Source organism: Giraffa tippelskirchi, chromosome 1 (genome assembly GCF_054371585.1).
Source record: "Giraffa tippelskirchi isolate mGirTip1 chromosome 1, T2T-mGirTip1v1.2.pri, whole genome shotgun sequence".
In the NCBI taxonomy this organism is placed as follows: domain Eukaryota; kingdom Metazoa; phylum Chordata; class Mammalia; order Artiodactyla; family Giraffidae; genus Giraffa; species Giraffa tippelskirchi.
Window position 1 is genome coordinate 180,692,313 of NC_137275.1, and position 23,570 is coordinate 180,715,882.

At 42.0% G+C, this 23,570-nt stretch overlaps 1 long non-coding RNA gene and 1 other non-coding gene across 2 annotated transcripts; one reads left to right on the forward strand and one right to left on the reverse strand.

Moving 5' to 3' along the window:
• Positions 1 to 63: 63 nt before the first annotated feature.
• On the forward strand, positions 64 to 12,659 carry LOC145514252 (uncharacterized). Its single transcript, XR_014059988.1, has 3 exons — positions 64 to 120; positions 10,964 to 11,058; positions 12,418 to 12,659. It is a non-coding gene; the product is annotated as an uncharacterized LOC145514252 (long non-coding RNA).
• Positions 5,477 to 5,548, reverse strand: TRNAC-GCA (transfer RNA cysteine (anticodon GCA)). Its single transcript has one exon. It is a non-coding gene; the product is annotated as a tRNA-Cys (tRNA).
• Positions 12,660 to 23,570: the final 10,911 nt, after the last annotated feature.

Sequence of the window (23,570 nt, forward strand, 5' to 3'; positions counted from 1 at the left end):
GATAATGATGATGGTATGCTGGTTACTCTGCAAACCATAATAGGCAGTGACATGTTACAACATGTTACAAACACTTGAGATCACTTAATTCATCTAAGGAGTATTATCCCCATTTCTCTGGTGAGGAAATTATGGTTTAAAGAATTTAGATTACATCCCAAGGTCACATAAGCTCATAAGTGCTGTAGTTAGGGCTCAAGACCGAAGCAGTCTGACTCCAAAGTTCATAGATTTAACCATTCATTCTTTTCTACTACCTTCCGTACATAGAGGTGATTTCTCCTTTCTGAGCTGAAGTGTCACTTGATTTGAGCCTCTTTATGATAAATATCATGTAATGTTTTTCATCTTACTGTTCACGTGCACACATGTTTTCTATAATATTCGTTCAGCAAACATTTATTGAACACTTACTTCATGCCATCTCCTTTACTAAGAACTGGAGAGGAAACAAACAGGAGTCCTTTCCTCCAAGGAACTTAGTCTAGTTGAGGGTGGTAGACAGCAAGTAATTAAATTTAGAATATAATTCAGTGTGATAATTTTAATATCAGTATTTCAGGATGTTCTAAGAGTAGAGATAGAGTCTTTAATTTTGCTGTCATAGAAGTGGAAGGATAAAGATATTAAATAGTGCATCCTCTAGCTGTAATTCTCTTTAATTATAACTGCTTTGGAATGACTCTACATTGGTCAACAAGTAGAATTGGGAAAATGATGAGGTTCTATGTGTGTAATAGTACTAAGTGTTTTCTTCACTTTACAATAGTATTAACCCTTTCCCCTTTTATTATGGAAATAATAACAGCCAATATCTATTGAGTACCTGCTTGTCTTATCCCCGGCAGTCTTCTAGGTACTTTATATATGATAATTCGTTTAGTCTTTACAACAGCTTTTAAGGTAGGTACTATTGATATCTCTATTCTGTAGATGAAGAAACTGAAGCACAGGTATTGAACCTGTGTCCTAAGTCACACATCTAGAAAGTGGCAAAATTGGGTGGTTTGAATATAGGAGGCCATTTGCTTAACCACCTAACTGTCCTGCCTCTCAATTCTACCCCTTCCATATATAATAGAATAAGGCAGCAATATATTTTCTTTTTCAGTCCCTTCTCTCTTTCTTTCCCTTTTTCCTCTCCCTCATCCTCTCCCTCTTTCTGCAATTTGTTGACTATGTAATCTGTGCCCTCAAAGTATGTAGGGCGCTGGGAATACAAATGCAAATAGAAACCTTCATAGAAAATTAAGGGAATACAGAGGTGGGACATCCAACCAAGATGGAGAGATGAGGTCAAAAGAGTTTTCCTGGAATATGTGACCTCGAGCTTAGTTTTGAGCATGAATAGGAATTTGCTACTATGACACAGTCAAGCTCAGAGGAACAAACACAGGCTCCAGAGTCAGATCTAAGTTCATTCAAATCAGGTTCTGTGTGGCCAAGATCTTCCAGCATCGATTCCCTCATATATGAAATGGGTATTACTACACTTACCTTTCATGACTATTATGAGAATTAAGAATGATGACTCTTGAGGACTTCCCCGGCCATTCAGTGGTTAAGACTCCATCTTCCAATGCAGGGGTGCAGATTCAATCCCTGCTTGGGGAATTAAGAGCCCACATGCCATGCAGTGCGGCCAAAAAAAATAAATAAATAATTTTATTAAAAAACAAATGATGACTGTTGGAAGGCATCTGGCACATAGCAGACTTTCCTGCTCTGGCTGTCATGATTGTTCATAATCTCAATAACAGTAAGTGAAATAGAACCACTAAATAATAAAGCTAAGTGAGGCATGAGTTATTTTATAGAGGGAGCCAATGTCATACAGGCCTAGTGGCAGCTGGAACCGGAATCCAGATCCTCTGAGAGTTCTACCATTTTCTCTTTACCTGACTGTTATTCGGAACCCTTCTGTCTACAAGTCAATCTACCTTATCCTCTGGTTTGATGAAACATTTCCCAAACTTTCCAATTGTTACATTCTCTCTTCATGATTTTTGCCATATTCTTGTCATAACATCGTCTGTATTATTATTTATTTAATGAGAGGACAATGGCACCCCACTCCAGTACTCTTGCCTGGAAAATCCCATGGACGGAGGAGCCTGATAGGCTGCAGACCATGGGGTCACTAAGAGTCAGAAATGACTAAGCGACTTCACTTTCCCTTTTCACTTTCATACATTGGAGAAGGAAATGGCAATCCACTCCAGTGTTCTTGCCTGGAGAATCCCAGGGACGGGGGAGCCTGGTGGGCTGCCATCTATGGGGTCACACAGAGTTGGACACGACTGAAGCGATTTAGCAGCAGTAGCAGCAGCAATGATTTCTTCAAATAAACTTATTTTTACTGAAAGTATTTAAAATGAAAATTTCATATCACCAATGTCAGTGGAAAACCAACAATACACCTGTGAAATCACAGGTTTGTGGTATGACAGATTCTTCTAAGACACATTCAAATAAACACTGAACTGTTGAAGTAAAAGATATTTCATCTGAAATTTTCTGTACTACCCCAAGCGGAATGAGTACATACCACCTCTTAAGAAATGCTAGCCTATGCAATTAACCACCGAATTCTTTTTATTTCACATAATTTCTAGATCATGTCCAAATTATCCTAAAACCAAACTTTCCTTTACAGTAACTCATTTATAATTCAAAAGGGACAGAGCAAAAGACTCAAAATCATTCCCTGTCCTGTCACTGACCCACTGTTATTCATATCAGCTACTCTCCACAGGGTCTCTAGTTGAACGTTAACCTCTCCCATTTTTGCTCTTTCGTAATCCCTTGGAGTTGTAACTACTCTGGCATAGAATATGTACTAGAACCTAACATGGTGCTTTCATCTTTTTAAAAATATTTTTTCATAATTTTAAAAAATTAATTAACTTGGCTGTGCTGGGTCTTCATTGAGGCGAGTGGGGGCTACTCTCTAGTTGCAGTGCATTGGCTTCTCATTGCAGGGAGAGGCCTCTCATTGCAGGGAGGGGCTTCTCATTGCAGGGAGGGGCTTCTCTTGTTGTGAAGTACAAGTTCTAGGTGCACGGCTTCAGTAGTTGCAGCATGCCATCTCAGTAGCTATGGTACATGGTCTTAGTTGTCCCACCTGAGACATGTGGGATCTTCCTGTATCAGGGATCAAACCCATGTCCCCTGCATTAGCAGGCAGATTCCTAACCACTAGACCACTAGGGAAGCCCCACATTAGTCTTCTTAATTTGGAAACTTCACCTCCTTGCTTCCAGCAGATTACGTCCCCTGGGCTTGAAGTTTAGAGTTAGAATAACCTAGATGAGTCCTTCGGAGAAGGCAATGGCAACCCACTCCAGTACTCTTGCCTGGAAAATCCCATGGACGGAGGAGCCTAGTAGGCTGCAGTCTATGGGGTCGCTAGGGGTCGGACACGACTGAGCGGCTTCACTTTCACTTTTCTCTTTCATGCACTGGAGAAGGAAATGGCAACCCACTCCAGTATTCTTGCCTGGAGAATCCCAGGGTCGATGGAGCCCGGTGGGCTGCCGTCTATGGGGTTGCACAGAGTCGGACACGACTGAAGCGACTTAGCAGCAGCAGCAGCAGCAGACGAGTCCTTGAACTTGGCTGATGAATTGCAACCTTCCAAATGGTTCAGGTCCAGTGCCTGCTGAGGGCCCAGCACAAGGTATATATTCAAGTAAACGGTCATCACCTGAACAAGTTGAGGTAGAGGGGACTCGAGCTAGAACTGCTACCACTAGATGGACATAAAAGGCAATTGCACAATTCTCACCTGTCAACTAGACTAACATTTCCCCTTACAGGCAGCCAACCTTGCTCCCTTATTCTCTGATGCTCTCTGTTCCCCCTCCCTACAAGTCCTCTTCTGGATGAATTAGCATCGAGGATGTTTGCATATCGAACACTAAGCTAACTGATATTCTGCCACAATCTGTTCAACAAATGTTAGGCTTTGTATTTTGTGTGTGTGTGTGTTTTAGTGACACTTTGGTTGTATTTTTAGCCAGGTTGGAGAGGGAAGAGAGGGAATTATTTGGGCAGGCAGAAAACATATTTCCAGGTCTTTCCTCGTTGGTATTCTCCTAAGAGGCTGTGAACACTCTTAACAGATGGAGCTCAAGACGTGATCAGATTTGATTTTATCAGCATGTATCCTGGGCAAGTTCAACGTGAGGATGAAGACTTCCTTTGTGCTTCTTTATGTTCTGTATTGTCACCCTCTATTGTTAATACTCTCATCTCATTTTAGGAAAGCCAGCCGTTCTCAGCTGTGATAGACACCAATGTGGGAGTCATGTAGCAAAGTCTGATGTTCCACTGGAAGAAAAAAGCAAGCAGTCCTGGCCCAGTGCTTTGTAAAGATTTTTTTATTATTATTATTTTTTAATTTTCATATTTATTTGTTTACTTATGGTTGCACTGGGTCTTTGTTACTGTGAGCAAGCTTTCTCTAGTTGTGGTGAGAGGGGGCTACTCTTTGCTGTGGTACAAGGGCCTTTCATTGTGGTGGCTTCTCTTGCTATGGAGCATGGGCTCTAGGTGCCTGGGCTTCAGTGGTTACAGCACGCAAGCTCAGTAGTTGTGGCGCATGGACTTAGTTGCTCCAAGGCATGTGGAATCTTTCCGAATCAAACCCATATCCCCTACATTGGCAGGCAGATTCTTATCCATTGTGCCACCAGGGAAGTCCTGGTCCAGTGCTTTGTGATGAGCCCTCCCCTCCCCATCAGCAACAAGAACATCTTATTTTTAAGTGTCAGAATGTTCTTGGTAGTCAAGAGAGAAATTAAAATAACCCCCCACAGGATAACCATTTTCAGAGATATCCAGCAATATACCCAGAATTACCCATAGTTCTTCTATCTGATGGACTTGGTCTTCTTGATGAAAATAAAATAGTCTGTTACATGTTATTATTGCTATAGCCTTCATTACTGAAATTGGATACCATACTTCACTTCTCAGGAAACACTAACTAATGAGAGTAATTATCACCTTGAAGAGTGTGTGGTGCAGCAGATAGAGCCTGGACTCTTGGATTAGAAGATAAGTAGGGTATCTATTTCCACAGAGCTGCTATTAACTTCTGTTTTTATCCAGTTCGGATGGGTGTACAATACTTTGTTCTCAAGCAAGGAGACTGGACAGAATTATCAGGCAGAATTTAAATAACTTGGTTCATCCAACCAAGACAGACTTTCCTTTCTAGAAAAATCCTACTCCTACCCTGATCTATGTAAAACTGTATTCCTGTATCCCACTACCCAATATGACACCCACAAGGATTCAGACATCTCTCTGAGGAGGAATGAGTACCACAGAAAGTGAAAGAAAGTGAAGTCACTCAGTCATGTCTGACTCTTTGCAACCCCATGGACGGTAGCCTACCAGGCTCCTCTGTCCATGGGATTTTCCAGGCAAGGGTCCTGTAATGGGTTGCTATTTCCTTCTTCAGGGGATCTTCCCAACCCAGGGGTTGAACCTGGGTCTCCTGCATTGCAGGCAGATGCTTTACCATCTGAGCCACCAGGGAAGCCAATGAGTACCATGAACCTTCACTAACCCAGTCAATTCAATTCCCCTTTAGTGGAAATTAAATTAAGATCTCAATAATACATGGTGACAGTTCTGCTTTCTAGTCTTACATAGAAATTATACCTTTAGCTCTATATTCTAGTTATCTCTGACAGAAGAAGTGAACAGCTGGTCAAGTAACAGAGTTGGCACAGAGTGGGGAGTTAGAGTGGAAAAAATAGATTGATGACTAGGTGATACACTAAGTAAGAAATGGGCTTGAGACTTTTTGGTAAGTCAGACAGGGATGCTTAAATGGGCAGGAGAGCTATTTGTTTTGGAAATTATTTGCAAACTTATAATTGTACTGTATGGAGTTATGTGAACCTGGGACACAGCAGAAAACAGTTCATAGAATTTCAGGGCTGGAAGAAATCTTTCATGTCATCTAGCCAAATTTCCCAAGAGATGTCTGAAAACCCTGTACAGACTCAATTTACTAGAAAATATTTCTCATTTCAAAAATTTTCTCAAAGAAAACCCCACAGAGACTTTTACAAATAACCCCATGAATTATAGTTCTGATTATTACTTTACAACAAACCCTGGGAAAGTCACTTCATTTTTGCAGGTCTTTGCTCAAAACATGCCCTTGGGCAAGTCACTTCACCTCTCTGGATATTAGTTTCCTTATCTATAAATAACAACCCTGTTCTGTCTTGCCTGCCCCTCAGGGTGGATAACGGGCTCAAGAATATGATAGAAGTCCAAAGTCTTGGTAACCACTGGATATGCTGTATTTTCTAAAACATAAGAAGCCTTGTTACCAGCACCTTCATTTCCCTGCCAGTGACCTCCCCATGCTAAGCAAGAGTAGCAATGTGTCATCCCTCTTCATTCTATTAAGATGTTTCTCCCCCTTGCCCATAATTCTCCCCTATAGAGTTTACCCACAGATGTGTCCCTACAAGAACATTCTCCAAGGGGTCCTGTGTCTTTTTCATGAAAGACAATGAATGGGCTTGTGCAGGTCATGGAGTCTGCGAGGGAACAAGTCATATGCACACAGGGAGGCTTTCAGTGGGAGCAACTGCAGGCCTCCTGCTTTTCCATCCATCCTCAGCTACCAGTGCCTCTTGGCCCTCAGCCTCTATGAGTGTGGGTGAACCCTGAGGAGCGAGGCAGCAAACTACACAGAGGACCCTCATAGCAGAACCTCATGATGGCACAGATGGTTGTTCTTTCTAGCAGGCGTTTAGTAAGTGTTTGTTATGAGTCAGGTCCTGTGCTTGCCGCCCGGGGTAAAAGATGAGTCAGAAATGCTGCCCGCCCTTGAGACCTCACAGTTTAGTGGGAGAAACAGACCCAGGAGTGTTTTATGTACAGGCTATGTTATGACCAATGCCCATACAGTGTTTGGGAACAACTGATGGATCCCTTGAGTCTGTCTGAGGGCTCACGGTGGGCTTCTCAGAGGCTGTAAGATTAAAATCTAAACAAGGGTGTAGACATTCTCCAAGGGGATTAAAGGTGGCGGGGTCCCGGGGGGGAGGGGTACAGCATTTCAGACAGGAAGAGCTTCGAGGATACAAAGGCAGAGGGATGTGAGAGGGCAACTTGGTTCTGAGTGTAGTAACAGAGAAGCTGGCATTTGTGTTACATATCAGAGACTGAAAGGGCTAGCTGGTGCCCCAAGGAAGAGCCTTTATGATATTGTGGGGTTTCAGGAAGGAGAATGTCATGGTCAGCTAAAGTTCTTAGAGCATCATGGGAGCTGGGTGAGAAAAGAGAGAGAAGATAAATTTACTGAGGGTATTAGAGGAAGGGACAGATTCTAGACAGATTTAGAATGAAGAATCGATAGATCTTATGAGAAATTCCAAGAGCAACAGCACAGGAAATTAAAAGAGAAAGAAGGCAGACTGAAAATTTTGTGGGGGCCCACAGGTAAGATGACAAGATATCTTGCATCAAGCAAATAACAATCCTTGATTTCCATTTCTTGACTGCCTGGCTGAGATGGCCTATGTAATGTTTATGGACAGGAGATCAAAAGCTTTCATCACAAATTATTTTTAAAGCTACAATGGTGGAGTCAGCAATCCTGGCTGGCTAGGCCAGAGTTCCTCATCCTTCCCTTCCTGTCCCATGAGTCTTAGTCCCAAAGCTAATTGTTTTGTCCAGGAGGACGTCTTCCCCAGAAAGAGAAAGGCCACAGTTTTGTTGTGCTGTGCTGTGCTAAGTCACTCAGTCATGTCCGACTCTTTGCGACCCCATGGAATGTAGCCCACTAGGCTCCTTTGTCCATGGGGATTTTCCAGGCAAAACACTGGAGTGGGTTGCCATGCCCTCCTCCAGGTTATCTTTCCAACCCAGGGATTGAACCCAGGTCTCCCACATTGCAGGCGGATTCTTTACCATCTGAGCCACCAGAGAAGCCCATGAATACTGGAGTGGGTAGCCTATCCCTTCTCCAGGGGATCTTCCCAACATAGGAATCGAACCAAGGTCTCCTGCATGGCAGGTGGATTCTTTGCCAGCTGAGCTACCAGGGAAGCCACACATTTTGGTTAAGGATTGACAAATAACTGTGCCAGGATCTCCATACTAAGTACTGTCTAGACCCATGCGTGACCACTAACAACTGTGTAACTCAGAATGCTTGGCTGCCTATAGCATACAATCACAGCTCATACATGTGGTGAATTCCCAGAAGAAGTGATGTTTGAGCTGGGTCATGAAGGAGAAAGCAAAGAGAATATAAGTACATTACAATGATATCCTACCTTTCTTGGCCCTTATTTATTTATTTATTGGCCACACCATGAAGCATGCGGGATCTTTGTTCTCCAGCCAGGGATCAAACCAGCACCCTCTGCATTAGAAGCACAGAGTCTTAACCTCTGAACCACCAGGGAAGTCCCTAGCCCTTTTTAAGAAGTACATGTAGCATGTTCTAGACCAGAACTGTCCAATAGGAATTTCTACAATGTTGGGAATGTTCTTCTGTATGATCCAATATGGTAGCCATGAATCACATGTGGCTATTGAACACTTTAAATATGGCTAATGTGACTAAAGAACTGATATTTTAAATTTAATTTTTATGAATGTTAATTTAAATAGCCACCTGTAGCTAGTGGCTATCAAGTTGGACAGCACAGCTCTGGAGCCCATTTAGCAAGCGGAGATTCTGTTTCATGTGGTCTTTCTTTGCTTCACTCCTTATGCCTGTCTCTGTTCTCTTCTGCCTAGTCCCTCCAGTTTGATGTACTAATTGACTAACTCCTAACTTCCAATATTGGTCCTGTTTCCTGGTTATTGATTTCCTCTATCTCTCATCACAGCAGAGCCCTGGACTATCTTCCATGTGACTCATACCTTAATACCCCCCCCCCCCAGCCTGTGTTGGTGTGTTGGCCCAGAGAAAATAGCTTCAGAGAACCTGTTTTCCCACGCTGGACTCTTCACCAGGCCTTATCCACTCCCTCCCGTCTTTTTCTGTTTCTTTTCTAGGTCACTTTAATCGGCCAGCTAGTAACCTGGAATATCCTTTGGTGTTTTCCCTCCCTGCCAGCTTGAGTTAGAGTTGGAATAGAGGTGTGCATATTTGGATGGGGAGGGAGAGAGACATAACTGGTTGAATAAATACTTTGATTTGAGGTCTCTGAAAATAGGTGGAGAGCTCTCTCCTGAGACCTCTCCTGTCAGGCATTTTAAGCTTTGATTTATAAACAGATAGCAATATCGATAAGTTGATTACACCTGTTGATGGAAAGGATTGATTCAGGACACAGAAAAGGTTCTTGATAGACCAAAGCACTGGGCCAAATTTAACAAGATGCGATGTAATGGTGATAAATCTCAGATCCTATTTTGGGATCTAAACGGATAATTGCCTAAGTACCAATATATGGCTTAAAAGATTTGGTAGTTTTAGCTAATCAGGAATCAATGATGGATAACGAGAAAGACAATATACTCTGGGAAAGCACGAATGGAATCATATCCAACAAAAGCATTCACATCCAAAGAGACCTACTGATTTCCACGCTGACCAGACCACACCGGGATCATTGCTTCAGGTTCTGAGTGCCTCACTGTTTTTATTTCAAGAGGGGACATTGACAAGTTGAATCACCACAGTGGTGAATGAACTGGTAACCTGTCCCATAAGGACCTGGAACAATTGATCCTTACAAGAGCAGACCGTGGGGACAATGTCACTGTCCTAAATCTCTAAAGGATAGTCACAGGACAGAAAGCAGACATGTTTTACATGGCTCCAGAGGGCAGAGCAAAAACAGACGCGTGAAAACTCGAGCAGATTTCAGCTCAGATTGAGGAAAATGTTTCCAATTGACAAAACTGTGATTCGGATGGTTTAACCTCTACAGAGGCGAAGTTTGGTAGAGACCCTGGAGAAACTATGTTAAACAGGCTCCAAAGCCAGTCTGCTCAAATATTGATTGTCTCCACAGTGATGGATAACTAATTCAAAATGTGTAGGCCCTGTATGTGCTGACCCATTCAGCTTTCAGGTTCTATATTAAGTGTCACTCCTCTCATTCTAGCTCAGCATTCTCAGTAAATAACCTTGGCTCCTTGTATGTGGGAAACAGGTTTCAAGCATGGAGTCTCGAGCATCAAGCAAAATGGCAACATAATTTTAGCTCCTGAGCAAAATGGGTCTCACAATAGCATCAGTTTGGTGTGCACATTAACATTTGAATATGCTGTATAATAAGCGTGCTAATTACTCTGAGAAGAATACTTGAAGAATAAAATAAGCTGTGATCATTAGAGGAGAAAGGGGCTAGCAATTTATGCCATGGCTGCTGCTTGATATTCAAAAGTACATGACAGCTCTCATCACAGGTAACAGGTAATTACTGTGATTATAAAATGTAATGACAGTGGTAAGAAGTGATCAGAAGTTTATTGGAAATCAGTTTGTGGTACGGTTTTTTTTAAATCACATTTAGATTTATTACTCATAAAAATGTGTCCTCATTTGATGGTTTGGTTCCTTCAAACAGTTTGAACATGAATCCACTGCTCTGTTACTAATCTCAGCTTTGTAGGAAGTAGCCAAGATTTTATTGTAAATGAGAAGCTGAGGTGAGGAGGCCTCAGGTTGGATATGGGGACATGACCATCACTTTGTGCTGGGACAGAAGCTGTCATGGGGAGCTGGCTGACACCCCACACCCTGGATGACCTAGACCAACAGTTCTCAGAGTCTGCTCTGCAGACCTCTGGGGGATCCCGATACTCTTTCAAGGGGTCCATAAGGTCAAAATTATTTTCATAATAATCTTAAGATGTTAGTTGGCTTTTTCATAGTATTGAAAGACTTCAAATTATATGACTCAACTTATATAAAATGTCCATGAGAGGCATCTATAGAGATTGCTCTGTTAACTAATCTCAGCTTTGCAGAAAGTGGCCAAGTTTTCACTGGCAATGAGAAGCTGAGGTGGGGAGGCCTCAGGTTGGATACGGGGACATGACTATCACTTTGTGCTGGTAAGGAGTTTCCGGGGGCTAGGGGAGGCCAGAAGGGGAAGTGACTGGTTAATGGGTATGGGGTTTCCTTCAGGGGGGAATGAAAATGTTCTGGAACTAAGTAGTGGTGGTGGTTGCACAACTAAATGCTACTAAATTGTCTCTTTCTATATGGTTAAAATGGTGAATTTTGTTATATTTTACAATTAAAAAAAAAAAGGAAAGGTTGCACATTAAAGGAAGCACGAGGGGAGTTCCCTGGCAGTCCAGTGGTTAAGATCTCTGGAGCTTCCACTGCGGAGGAATGGGTTTGATCCCTGGTCAGGGAACTAAAATCCCACATGCCACATGGCACAGCACCCCCAAAATAAAATAAAATAAAAAAATAAAAGAAGCATGAGAGCTTCTTTCCATCCAGAATATTAAAGCTGCTGGAGGGTTTTCTAACCCTGGAAGTTCTCTTTGCTAGGTCTTTCAATAGCTGTAACTCTGAAAGTATGAAACATTTGTCCTTATTCCCCTAACATGCTAAGCCCTTCAAAACTACTTCTTTGAACTTTGCCTAATGCTAGTCTATACTTGAAATATCCTTTCTCTCAACCTGGAAGGCTACTACCTGTTGTTTGAAGTCCATTTAAAATGACATTCCCTTCAACTGCTGAAGCCTGCATGCCCTAAAGCCCATGTTCCACAACAAGAGAATCCACTGCAGTGAGAAGCCCTCACAGCACAGCAGAGTAACTACTCCCAAACCCCGTGCAGCAGTAAAGACCCAGCAAAGCCATAAATAAATAAAATTATTATTTTTTAAATGACATTCCCTTGATGAAATCTTCCTGGGCCTCCACCCCCAACCCCACCCCAGAAAATTTGGTCCCTTCCCTCAGTCTAGGTTCTTACAGAGCTTTGGTTGTGTTCCTTATGTGGTACTCCTGACATAAGATCTTGTCACCTTGTATCACAGTTACAATACACAACATCACTTTTTGTCTCTCTTAAAAGGTATTTCTTAACAGTATCTTCTTATTATCTCTGAAGCCCAGTACACACACACACACACACACACACACACACACACAGAGCGCTGTCCAAATGTACTAATTAATAACTTTATGCTAAGTACTTTTCAAAAGGCTTTATAAACATTGACTCATTTAATCCTTATAACCTTGTATACATTTTATAGATGGTTAAACTGAGGAAAGAAACACTTTAGGGCATGAAGAGATGTTAAAACAGCCAAACAATGTGATAGCAAAACCACATGATGGCATTTGGTGTCACACGTGGCTCTTGGTTGGTGCTCAGTAAATGGCTGTTTCATCTGACTGTGAGTAACAAAATGTTGCCTGCCACATCAGTAAACAAAGGATGTTGCAGCCATCAAGTTATCACCTTACAACACCCCAATGGTGAGCCCTGAGGGAACTCAGGATACAAACCGGATGCCAGCTATCAAGTCAGCAGCCTCTGCAGCCACCCACAATGGTGTACCCTGAGGAGACTCAGGATAGGAAAACACAGGGTACTGGTCACAGAAAAGCTGAGGTGCCTATCAAAGGAATGATTTCACTGAGCCCAGACTTCTGCATCTTCCCATACACAGATAAGGATTAAATTCATTAACTTGAGGTGTCTGGTTTTCTTCAATTAACAATAATATTTTGGACTTTCCTGGTGGTCCAATGGTTAAGACACTGTGATTCCACTGCAGGGGGTATGGGTTCCATCCCTGAGCATGAGTTTGAGCAAACTCTGGGAGATAGTGAAGGACAGGGAAGCCTGGCATGCAAAGAGTTGGTCACAAATTAGTGACTACACAACAAATCATTTGAAGTTCCGACTACCTGCTCTTTGTTGCAAATACTCCTATATATCCTAGCTCCTCCTCCCTTACCTCCTCAGAGCAGTCTCAGTGATAATCTGATAGGCTGTGTCCTGGGTTTAAGTGCTCTGTTTTGTCTGCCAAATAAAACATAATTCTTGACTTTTAGGTTGTGTATATTTTTCATTTAACATGACAAAAGAAAAAATGGCTAATAATATTAAGTAAATGAAAGAGATTCATTCTCATGACTTGTTAAATATTTCCACATATATTTTAGGCCTCATAGCATGTGAGACCTGGGAGAGACCTTGGTTACCTCCTCATGCAAGTTGGAGATTGGGCAGGGGGCACTCCAAGATGATCTTGTGGAAGAAATATGGATCAGAAGTAGTAGAGCAGAGTGCTTAAAATAATAAAGAGAGAAAGGGTAGCTTTAAATTATTATCAACCAGCATTTACCCTGAAGAAAGACAGAGAAAGACCAGAGAACTAGGAGATGGGAGAGTCCCAGAGCAGTGCAAGCTGCCCCAAGACATGCATTATCAACGGGTGATACACCGAGTTTCAAATTAAAGAGCATTTCAAGGCTTCCCAACAAAACCAGCTATCTTGTCTTGTCCCATCCCACCCTGACGGGTCTCCCCACAGGCAACTATTGCCAATGTTTTTAGCTATTTCTTCTGATGTTTACCTCGTATTTATAGACACACGCGTCTGTTCTATGCTTTGGTTTTTTCCACTTTAGATATTATCTATCGACTATTATTAGAAGATTAGGATTTAGTTCTCTGCTGAGTGGGCACTAGTAAGCTGGAAACCAAGTGACCCATCTTAAAGAGAGGCAGCTGCTACTCAGCAGGTTATTGCCAGAGAATGCAGCTCCCCATTGGCAGAATGTACCGAAGTAACACTGACACTTATGTTCATATACACATAATTAAAACACAGCCAGAAAACTGACTTAACGATGAAGTTCACACCAAAGTACCACATCCAAGTGTGTAGTGTTAGTCACTCAGTCCTGTCCAACTGTTTGCAACCCCATGGACTGTAGCCCACCAGTCTTCTCTTTCCATGGAATTCTCAGGCAAGAATACTGGAGTGGGTTGCCATTCCCTTCTTCAGGGATCTTCCTGACCCAGGGATAAAACCCAGGTCTCCCACACTGCAGGCAGATTCTTTACCGTCTGAGCCACCAGGGAAGCGCATAGGGTTGTTTTCATTCAGCCGAGCACCCGTGTCATCAAAGCTGACCTCGATGTGAGATGGTTCCAGACAAGCCCCAGAGCTCCTCGACCATACCCAGACAGATACAGGTCACTTCCGGAAGCCTTTCTCTCAGCGGTCCTAGCAAATCTCTGTGGACTTGTACCTGTAGGAGATACTATAGGGGTTTGCCCTGATCCACTCTTCAGGGGAACACATCTGTCCCTCAGCTGCTGGGAATAGTCTTGCTCTTAGCCTCAGGAAACCAGGCCCCCAAAGTTTTATACCCTGTCCCAGGGTGCAGCCTAAGGCCCATGACTGGGTGATGTGGGAACTCAAACTTCCGGCCCCCTTACTTCGATCTGTGACAGCTCTGAAGGGTCTTCCCCATCCTCAACTTCTTGGGGTCAGCTGAGACTTTGGTTGTAACTGCAATTGCACCTGCTTTGCTGGCCATTTTCTCTCCACACCCAACTTTGTCTTCTTCGCGTCCCGATCAGTAACCTTCTCTCTCAGTAAAACTTCAGCATCCAAGTCTCATCTCAGATTCTGTTCCCAAGGAACCCAATCTTACAACAGTGCTTGTTTCTGAATCAATAAAGGTGACAAAAGGTAGGATTATGCTGATGAATTCAGATAAGTCTGCATGCCATGTTCTAGAACCAGGGATGGGATCCACCTCTCCAACACACATAAGCTGAACCAGAGGGGATAGGGACTTTACTTAAGGGGGAAGCTTTAGTAAACTTTTGTTTACTAAGGAAGGAATCATTGGTGAGGCAGCTACACAGATATTTGGATCTATCAAGAGAAGTCAGAAACAGTTTATGTAAAAAAAAAAGCCTTTCTTTTCTTTAAAGTTTGTTTTTTTTAATGTGGACTATTTAAAAAGTCTTTATTGAATTTGATACAGTATTGTTTCTGTTTTTATGTTTTGGTTTTTGGGCCAAGAGGCACGTGGGATCCTAGCTCCCCGACTAAGGATTGAACCTGCACCCCCTGCATTGGGAATCGAAATCTTAACCACTCAACTGCCAGGAAAGTTCCCCTCATGATGTTTTGATATAGAAATCTAATTGAAATATTTTGAAACGTGGTCTAGTACTGGCCCACATTTCAGCAGTTTCTGATCTTGGTCAGAGAGAGTACAGGTGTATTTTGCAGCCCAGAGAGCTAAGTTGGCACTAATGGTGATCATGAAGTCAAGATTTCAGCTCAACCCAAAGGGTTTCCTAATGATTTGAGCAATATGAAAATGGAATGAAGCACCTCAGGAGGTAGCGAGTTCCTTGGCATCAAAGGCCATTGTTTCAGTCTTGTTAGAATTTGGATTATATGATTTCTGAATTCCTATTTGTTGATATCCATATAAAGTGCTGTATATACATATCACCCATACACTCTTCAGCTAATGTCAGTAGCAAACAGCAATGGGATTGCACCAATGGTTCTACTGAAACACAACTCAATTTCCTTTTCCCGGAAAACACACTCCACTTGACTCATGGCTTCTGGATACTTCATCGTCACAGGAAATAAAAGGTGAAAAGAGAAGCATGTGTTTCACTGCCCTACTCTAGTCTTAGATACAAAAATGTCACCAGCAAATCCATTATGAGACCCTCTGTTGCTTAGAAATTAGCATTATATTCTAGATATCAGAGCTGGAAGCATCTGAAAGATCATGCAGTCTTGCTCTTTCATTCAGTAGGAGAAACCACAGAAAAGAGAAGGAACGCACCTGAAAGACACAGCAAAGCCAGGACTAGAATCCCAATCTCTTTACTCTTGAAGGTGAGCTCTTGATACAACCCCAAACTCACTTTTTTTTGTTGTTGTTATTAAATTGCTATCAGCAAGTTATGCTGGAGTGATAGGACTTCTGGGCTAATGGACCTCAAGATTCTCACAGGAGTTAGCCAGACTCTGACTTTTTCAGCAGTCTAGAATGCCTAATCATTTATAGAGATAGTTTATTTAATTCTGTTTAGAATTTTTTGTAAAAGGTAATATGCTCACATGGTTTAAAAAAAAAACTAAAAGTTTCACTCCCACTTCTTCCCCCAATACCTCTTACCCCTCCTATAGGTGATCTTTCTTATTAGTTTCTTATGAATCATTATAAGAAATTTGAGTTACCTCCCCTGATTCTCAAAACCATCTTGGTAGGGTGGAGATATGCACTCATCTTCATTTCACCTATGAGGAAACCAAGACTTAGGGAGCCTCAGTGAATGAAAGAATGAAAAACTAACCAAATCCAAACTCAGTGTTTTTTCCAAAATGTCACTATGACTTTCAATAGCCCCACCATGTGTGGTAAGAGCTTAGCTACCAGGCCCAGGATGAAAGGTACAAGTGGGCCCAAAAGGCAGGCTGAGCTGCTGAACCAGAGCTCCTTACGTTTCCTAACACGACAGAGGCTGCAAAGGGAGTTATCAATCCAGGTCCTTCCTAAAGAGAAGAAGGACATACCAGGCAAATGACTACCTGGAAACAGCACTTGTTTCATCCTGTTCCTTCATTGCATACATCTGTCACAAAGCCCTATCAAGCTTTCCTGTGAAATATTTAATCTATCTGTCCCTTCCTTTCTCTTTTCACAGCAAAAACACTGGTGAAGACTTCAGTTACCTTACATGTGGGTTGCTGTCACAGGCTTTTAATTGGTCTCCTAGTACACAAATAGCTTTAACCTAAATGAGCACGTATTACACCCAATTTCCATTTGTAACATGGGTGTAAATTATGCTGGTCCTTTAAAAAGTCTATTTTTTAATCTTTCAACTCCATGCTGTGGAAACAAGCCCATTAGTGTGTTAGTGAAAAAAAAAAAATGTCACATAAAGAAGACTTGCCTCCGCTCAGAAATAAAGCTAATCATAAGAGAGAAGAGACTTGTTTAGAAAATGGATAACTAAATCACGATGTATCCATATGCTGGAATAGTACTCATAAATAAAGAGAAATAAGCTACTGTTTTACTCAACAACCCAGATAAATCTCAAAAATATGTTGAGTGAAAGAAGTCAGACACACAAGAGTACAGGTAGTATGATTTCATTCATATGAAGTCCAAAAACAGGCAAAATCGTCTCTTGGGGATATATTTGAGAACAAGGATTGCCCCTGATGGGGCGCTGGAAGGAGAACAGGGGGATGCTATAGCAATGTCTTCTGTCTTGACTGGGGTGCCAGTTACACAGTTGAACACCTTTGTTATAAGTAGCTAACTGAAGATTTTCCTGGTGGTCCAGTGGCTGAGACTCTGTGCTCCCAATGCAGAGGGCACAAGTTCAATCCCTGGTTGGGAAACTATGATCCCACATGCCATGCAGCACAGCCAAAAGAAATTTTTTTTTTCAAATTTTTTAAAGTTACCCCAAAAGTCACCAATTGTAAGTTTAACATCTGTGCATTGTACTGTAATTATTCTTCAATTTAAGAGAGAAAGATAGGAGAAAAAGCAAGCGAGAGGGAGGCTGACCTTCTTATGCTGTTACAGAAAGGAGAACCAGATGTCCAAATACAGTGGCTTCAGAGTAATTCCTACCTTCTCTCAACTTCTCTCTAAAACACATTTGAAGAAATTTGGAAATTAGGGATCTCCCAACACTGTACAAAACCTGACAGAAATGTCATGCCAGAAACTTGGCAATATCTCTGCTCTTATAAAGTGTGTGTTGCAGCTGGATGGAGCAAATCTGACCCAATTTTGAGCTCCTATCACGCCCACCTCCATTCCAGAAGCAGACTGCCTCAGAAAGGGTGGGGAGGCCCTTGGTCCCTCCCACACCATCTGTCCTCTGTGCTCTGGGGACCTTCAGCCCTTTTGAAATAGATCTCAGGCAGGCAGAGCACCTTTTCCCAGCATCCATAGCCACAGTCAGGAGCCACCTCTGCCAGCTTGCATGATTTTTTTTTTTTTTTAAGGAGACTCTACTCACCCTTTTTTTTAAAATTTATGATATGTACACACTGCTTTATTTATTTATTTAGTTTGGCTGCACTGGGTCTTCATAGCTGTGCGTGGGCTTTTCTCTAGTTGCAGAGAGCAGGGGCTGCTCTCTAGCTGCAATGTACTGGCTTCTCATTGTGGTTGCAGAGCACAGGCTCTAGGTGCACGGGCTTCAGTAGTTGCAGTATAGGAGCTCATCAGTTGTGACTTGTGGCCCTAGAGCTTGCAGGCTTCAGTAGTTGTGGCAGGTGGGCTCAGTAGTTCAGGTTTGAAGGCTCTAAAGTGTGGGCTCAGTAGTTGCTCCACTACATGTGGGATCTTCTAGGGTCAGGGGTTGAACCCATGTCCCCTGCACATTCTAAGAGGCGGATCATTTTTCTCAGAATTTCCTCAGGAGGCATCAAATGTTCTACTGTCTTCTAGTTACCTGTGTTCTATTTAGTCTCATGCATTTTGACTTTTGAGCTTTTCATTATAAGTTTTTTCTCTCTTAGGACACTTTGGTTTTTTCATTATAATATGCCTTGATGGGCCATTTCAGTCTGGAAATCCAAAGGAACTGTGTTGTATTATTGCTTGATAATTTCATCCTTTACAGTTATAGGTACTGAAAATACTGGCATTTGGAGGCCTCTCCATGGAAATGCTAGCTTGCTTCGTGATCACCATGGAGTTATACCCACTAGTCTCTAAGACCTACCAGTACATCAGAGTTTCTGATCATCTTTTAAGTCCCTCTCTAGTAAATGTGAATGGATATTCAAGGATGACCACATACTCAGGAAAGACTTGTGAATATTAATAAAGAGAAACCTCACTAAAATAGAGTTGGGAGGCCAGAAGGGGAGCTCTCATGTATGTACTACACAACATCAATATAGATCCCCACAGGTAGAGACCTCTCTTGCATCTCTGGGAGGAAGTGACACTATTATACTACCTTAGGAGGAAGAAAAATTTCTCCTTGCATGGTAACATCTCAGCCAGTTTCCTCCAATGGACTTTTTGTTTTTAACAGCGCGTCCCAATTTCTCCTTCTCTTCTATAAAAGAGTTTCCTTTCTTTTTCTTTTTTTTTTAAAGTATTTATTTACTTGGCTGTGCCGGGTCTCAGTTGTGAAGCCCAGGCTTAGTTGCTTCATGGCATGTGGGATCTTCCAAGACCATGAATTGAACTGGTGTCCCTTGAATTGCAAGGCAGATTCTTAACCACTGGACCACCAGGGAAGCCCTCCTTTCTTTTTCTTAACTGGACTTGCCAGTGGTTCACCATAGTTGCGTGTCCCAAGTTGCAGTTCTTTGCTGGTCCCAAATAAATTCACTTTGCTGGTAAAATAACTGGCTGTTATTGTTGTCGGTTAACAGACTCTAATACAAGAGCCAGAAATCTGAGCTAGTGAAAAGGAACTTGGAAGGGACTTCCTGGTAGTCCAGTGGTTAAGAATCCACCTTGTAATGCAGGGGACATGGGTTCAATCCCTGGTCAGGGAACTAAGATCTCACATTCTGTGAAGCAACTAAGCCCAAGTGCCACAACTGGAGAGTCCCTGTGCCACAATGAAAGATCCTGAGTGATACAATAAAGACCCTTTGTGCTGCAAATAAAACCCAACACAGCCAAATAACTACAATTTTTAAAAAAAGGAACTTGGAGAAAATGAAGACAATTCAGATATCAGAATAAAACTTATCTCAAAGATAAGAGGTGTTACATCAATGAAATAAAGACAGGATGCTATAAAAATGAATAATTATAAAGACAAAAAAAAGAGCCCTCACTTGTGAATTACAGCTAAAATAAAACAAAATTTGGTTATCTTAGATGTTTACTCTTAAACCAGTCACTTTCCTCAGAAAAGAATCCTCCAATCTCCTGCCTTCAGAGATAGCTATTAGCATTCTGGAACTAAGTGGGGAAAGGGGAGTCAGAGGGGTACCTACATTTGGGATGTGGACTTCATTTTATCTTGTCTCTATTTCTTGAATTCTGATTAGTCAGATACTGGACCCCCTAGACTGATCCTTTGATTTTATTTGTCCTTTAGTATATTTCATTATCTTTTTGTTCAGTTTCTGGGAAAATTTTCTCAACTTTATCTTTAAATCCTTTTGAGGCTTTGGGAGAGTGTAGTGATAAGCATATGAGTTAAATCCACCACTGTTGTGTTGTTCACTAAGTTGTGTCTCTTTGCAACCCCATGGACTGTAGCGCTCCAGGAATCCACCATGACTAACCAGAAATCCTTCTGATACCATTTTACATCTTGTCTGGTTATCCAGCTGACTCTTGAACAACACAGGGGTTAGGGTTGCCTATCCTCCCTAAAGTTGAAAATCCATGTAAAACTTTAGAGTCAGCCCTCCATATCCAATTTGCATCCACAGATTCAGTGAACCTTATACTGTATACAAATGTAATTCGTATTTATTGAAAAAAATTCACGTATAAGTGGTCCCACACAGTATAAACCTGCACTGTTCAAGGGTCAACTGTGTATTCTTTGGGGGATGAATGATAAGAAATAGGAAGGGAGAAATATGATGGGTAGCATAGGACTAGTGGTGTCACTGTGCATTCTGAAACGTGTGTTCTCCACCTTTTATGTGGTTAGTGGAGATGCACTCTCACCTGGGCCTGATGTCCCCAAGTCCAGTGCCGCTCCAAGCCCATGTCTCCAGAGAATAAATTTCTGGTCTTCTGCCATTTGTCCACTGGCTTCCCATTTGTTAAACTGTCCCAGAGGGTACAGACAGAAAAATAAGCGAATAGAGAAGGAGGTCCAGAAATAGACTTAAGAATATGAAGAATTTAGTATGTGATACATTTAGTATGTGATACATTTCATATTCATAGAGGGAAAGATGGTTATTTAACACATTGAGACAAGTAGCTAACCATTAAAAATAAAGAAAATTAGACCTTTACTTCAAGCCATACATTAAAATATTAATCTATACAGATTTCACATAAAAATGAAACCAGAAGCATCAGATGAAAATATATGTGAATACTGATATAATCTTGGGATGGGAAAAGCTCTCAAGACATGAGAGCAATAAACATAAAGATTAATTTTATCTTGAATAAAAATTAAAAATTTTTCATCACCCTCACCAGTATATGTGTGTGTATGTTTACTAATACATACATACATACATTTTTAAAAGCAAACAACAAGTGGGAAAAAATAGCTTGACGATGAATATCAGGCTAAGTGTTAATATTCTTAACATATATGGAGCACTTGTTAATAATTTTAAAATACCAACAGGACATAAACAGGTAACTTACAAAGGAAAACAAACAGCCTTAAATACTTGAGTCCCATTAGTTATATACGTAAGTACAAATTAAAGTAAAAATGATATATCATTGTCAACTTGCCTAATTGATAAAAAACTTTTAGTTTTATTGAGATATAATTCAGATACCATAAAGTTCACTTCTAAAGATGACAATTTAGTAGTTTTTAGTGTATGTTCAGAGTACTGCAACCATCAGTATCAAATTCCAGAGCATTCCTGGGGACTTACCTGGTGGTCCAGTGGCTAAGACTCTGCACTCTCAATGAGGGGGCCTAGGTTGGATCCCTGGTCAGGGAACTAGATCTCACATGCAAGCAGCAACTAAGACCCAGCACAGACAAATAAATAAATACACTTTTTTTCCTAAATTCTAGAGCATTCCTGTTACCCCCAAAGAAACCCCATACTCAGTTCTGTCTGACTCTGTGCAACCCTATGGACTGCCAGGCTCCTCTGTCCATGGGGTTCTCTAGGCAAGAGTACTGGAGTGGGTTGCCATGTCCTCCTCCAGGGGATCTTCCTGACCCAGGAATCGAACCCTCATCTCCTCCATCTCCTGCATTGGCAGGCAGGTTCTTTACTGGGAAGCCCTCTTTGTACACTGGTGCCAAATCAAATCTTTCAGATAGTTTTGGGTGAAGTAGCAAAGGATAGCTTTGGTGCTTTGCCAGACAAAGGGAGACACACCAAGTTTCTACCTCATAAACTATGTGTCCCAGTCCCAGAGAACTTGATTCTTGCTTTTTATAACAGTGGGTCAAAGGCGGGGTCTCTGACAAGGTTAGGGTGTAAGCTGGTCTTGCACTCCCTCGTCTCAGTCTCCTCTCAGGTGGTGGGTCTCCTAGTCCTAATGAGTTTCTCCAGCCCCTTTAACGGAGAAGGCAATGGCACCCCATTCCAGTACTCTTGCCTGGAAAATCCCATGGACAGAGGAGCCTGGTAGGCTGCAGTCCATGGGGTGGGGAAGAGTCGGACATGACTGAGCGACTTCACTTTCACTTTTCACTTTCATACATTGGAGAGGGAAATGGCAACCCACTCCAGTATTCTTGCCTGGAGAATCCCAGGGACGGGGGAGCCTGGTGGGCTGCCGTCTATGGGGTCGCACAGAGTCAGACATGACTGAAGTGACTTAGCAGCAGCAGCAGTCACTTTAATCTTGCCTCAGGTGATTTCTTGGCTACTCTCCCCTTGATTAGCAACTGTTCAAATCTGCCCTTTGGAACTCATGGAAGGTCACTCAGACTCGTGGCTGGAGTCTTGACTATAAGAAATGGGAGACAGAAAGGCCTTTGTGCCTGGGAGCCCCATAGAGCCCCACTCGGTTTCATTAGCAGTCGCTCCCGATTACTCCCAGCCCTTGGTGACCACTAATCTATTTTCTGCCTCTATGAAAAAGTGAAAGTGTTAGTTGCTCAGTCGTGTGGGATTCTTTGGGATTCTGTGGACTGTAACCCACCAGGCTCCTCTGTCCTCATGTAACCCATGCATGCTCCCCTTGCATGGAATTCTCCAGGCAAGAATACTGGAGTGGGTAGCCATTCCCTTCTCCAGGGGATCTTCTTGACCCAGGGATCGAACAAGGGTCTCCTGCATTGTAGGCAGATTCTTAACCATCTGAGCCACCAGGGAAGTCCATATGGATTTTCCTATTTTAGACACTCCATATAAGTGGAATCACACAGTCATCTTGCCAAAGTTCTTTCAGTTAGCATAATATTTTTACAGTTCATCCATGTTGTAGCACATATCAATACTTCATTCTTTCTTATGACTGAAAAAAAATCCCATTGTATGTACATATCACATTTTGTTTAGCCATTCATCAGCTTATGGACATTCGGGTTGTTTCCAGTTTATGACAATTATGAATAATGCTGCTATGAACATTCATGCACAAATTTCGTATGGACATATATTTTTATTCTGTTGGGTATATACCTAGAGGTGAAATTGCTGCCTCTATGTTTAACTTTATGAGGCACTGCCAAGCTGTTTTCCATAGCAGCTGCACCATTTTACATTCTCCCCAGCAATGCACAAGGGTTCCAATTTTTCCACATCCTCACCAACACTCATTGTCCATCATTTTAATTACAGCCATCCTAGTGGGTGTGAAGTGGTATCTCATTGTAGTTTTGACTTTCATTTCCCAAATGCCTAATCATGTTAAGCTTCTTTTTGTGCTTATTGGCCATTTGTATATTTTCTTTGGAGAAATGTCTATTCAAACTTT